At 35.8% G+C, this 2,702-nt stretch overlaps 1 protein-coding gene across 1 annotated transcript in view; it reads left to right on the forward strand.

Annotated features, from left to right (window-relative positions):
* The first annotated feature begins 1,131 nt into the window (after positions 1 to 1,131).
* The window catches only part of rpp25l (ribonuclease P/MRP 25 subunit-like), a 2,777-nt gene continuing 1,206 nt past the window's right edge, over positions 1,132 to 2,702 (forward strand). The window contains exon 1 of the mRNA XM_014022207.1: positions 1,132 to 1,230. The gene's annotated coding sequence lies outside the window, so the exon portion shown is untranslated. The remainder of the gene's footprint in view (positions 1,231 to 2,702) is intronic.

Raw genomic sequence — 2,702 nt, forward strand, 5'->3', positions numbered from 1 at the left:
TGACACCATCAGACCCTCTGACACCACCCGACCCTCTGACACCATCAGACCCTCTGACACCATCAGACCCTCTGACACCATCAGACCCTCTGACACCACCAGAAAGCAGGTGAAGTGCCTTGCCCAAAGACACACAAACTGAACCCACAGGACAACTCTCCTAACCCAGTGTACCACAGCTGCCAAAAGCCCTCATTTAACTGTCAGAGGGTTTAAATTTATTGATGTTTTTAATTATTATATCTCTGCTTTATTCTATAATAAATGTTCTCTAATACTGTCTTTGTTTTTGTTACAATCTATTCATTGTTTAGTTTAGTTTTCTAACTAACCAATAAATCTATCTAATATATTGTTTCATGATTTGAAATTATTAAAATTATATGATTTGGTTGATTATAATATTTTACTGTTAATGTGCAGAGCTCATAAAGGTGTGTTACCTTCCATGTATTTTACTTTTCTTTTGAACATATTTTGGGTATAAAAAAGGGGCAGATATAAGATTTATTCTTCTTCTGCTGCCTTTCATTTCATTTGATTTCATTTTGATTGTGTTTTTTGAACTTTATTCATTTCATTTGTAATACAAAATTAACAAACTACTACTACTACTAAATACATCCTAAGAAAGTGGATGTCTCCTGTCTTGTTTTTATTTTAGTTTGTTCTTCAGCTGAGTTTGACTATTTGATCAATTTTGCTGCTAATTAAAATTGAAATAAAACATTTTACCTTGGTTTTCAGTAAAATCTGTTACATTAGAGTTGATTAAATGGATCCAAAGCAACAAAATGGACTTTCAATCACTTTTGAAACAATTTCAGAACAAATGTTTTTTAGAGTTCATCTGAATCAGAACACATAAAAATTCAACTTCAGGACAATCAACTGCTTCTTAAGTCCTAGCTTCCTTATTTTTTATTTAATAGTTACATGTAGGCTAAACACGGTTTTTTATCTGAAGTGAATTTAAACTGGATCTTTTGTTTATTTGGCATTCTGACATGACTTTTATTGTGAAGGAGCATTTTATAAACAACAAACACGTAAATTTAATGTGTTTACTGTTAAAATATGTTTACACCAACTGAGCAGCACGTGGAGAGCAGATCAGGCAGTGACGCTCGAAGCAGAACTACAGCAGTCGCGTCAGTTTACGGCAGCTGCGGCCGCTTTACGGCAGAGATCTGACGCTGCGGACGTAAACATGTGGAGGTCTCAGTAAAGGTAGGAAAACATCGTGTTTTATGCTACAGTTTGTAAATTAAACAGAATTATCTTTAGTTGTTAAAGATCTGACTTGTTTTATTTCTCACTTCAAAGTGATTTTCTTTATTCAACACGTTTGAATTGACTTTAAAAACCTGAAAAACAAACAGTTTGTTGATGAAAAGCTTATTTTAACTCCGTGTTGAGTTAGTTGAGCAGCTGGCTGTGTGACAGAAACTTAATGTTTGTATTTATAATAAGTTTTATTTACACCGAGCAGTTTCACAATGATTTCTGGTCAAACTTGTAGTTTTTTACAGAACTGATGAGTTTAGAGACAAACAGTGAAACTGTTGTTTGAACAGAAACATTATGATTAATGGTAATTTTACCATTTGATTAGTGTTAGCTCTGAGAGAAAAACTTTAAATTAATCTTTTATTTCAGGAGTTTATTTTCCAGTTTAATTTAAATTTCCTTAAAACCACCTGTCTGTAGATTCATATTCAGACTTTCTGTGGTGAAAAAAGTAAAAAAAAAATCACATTAATCACATTTAGAGCTGTGAAAATACCTGTAATTGTTAATAAAAGAGCAGATTTGTAATATTTTCCAGAAATGAGGTAAAATATAAAGAAGTCTCTTTAATAAAAACACTTATTTTGATGCTTTTTGTTGTTGCCAGTTTCACAACAAAAAGCTTTTAAAGCATATCTGTGACCCGTCACATCGAAACCAGATTAAGTCTGAAGGTGGGATGTGGAGAAACAGGCAAATATATTGTTGTGATTAAAACATTTGCAAAAATTGCATTTTGTCAAAATATACTGAATAAAAGCCTTATTAATGTATCATTTGAATGAACTGTCTGAAATATAATCATAAAACATTTTGAAGCAGTTGTTTGAGCAGTAGCAGCAAAAAACTGATTTTAAGGAAAAAAACTTAAAATGTTGAGATTTTCCCTGTGAGTTAGTAAAGTTTGTTTCTTTTTATCTGGTAAATCTCAATATTCAAATATAATTTGAGGTTTCCTCTTTATAAGGACATCAAAAATTCCTCATTAAAATGACATAAAATTAGGATTAGGTGAAATTAGGTGAAGGTGGAGGTGAAGGTGGAGGTAAAGGTAGAGGTGAGGGTGAGGGTGAGGGTGGAGGTGAAGGTGGAGGTGAAGGTGGAGGTGAGGGTGAGGGTGAAGGTGGAGGTGAAGGTGGAGGTGAAGGTGGAGGTGAAGGTGAGGGTGAGGGTGAAGGTGGAGGTGAAGGTGGAGGTGAGGGTGAGGGTGAAGGTGGAGGTGAAGGTGGAGGTGAAGGTGGAGGTGGAGGTGAAGGTGAAGGTGGTCGTCAAGGTGGAGGTGAATGTGAAGGTGGAGGTGAGGGTGAGGGTGGAGGTGAAGGTGGAGGTGAAGGTGGAGGTGAAGGTGGAGGTGAGGGTGAAGGTGGAGGTGGAGGTGGAGGTGGTGGTGAAGGTGGAGGTGAGGGTGAAGG

Source organism: Austrofundulus limnaeus, unplaced genomic scaffold (genome assembly GCF_001266775.1).
Source record: "Austrofundulus limnaeus strain Quisiro unplaced genomic scaffold, Austrofundulus_limnaeus-1.0 Scaffold320, whole genome shotgun sequence".
Taxonomy (NCBI): domain Eukaryota; kingdom Metazoa; phylum Chordata; class Actinopteri; order Cyprinodontiformes; family Rivulidae; genus Austrofundulus; species Austrofundulus limnaeus.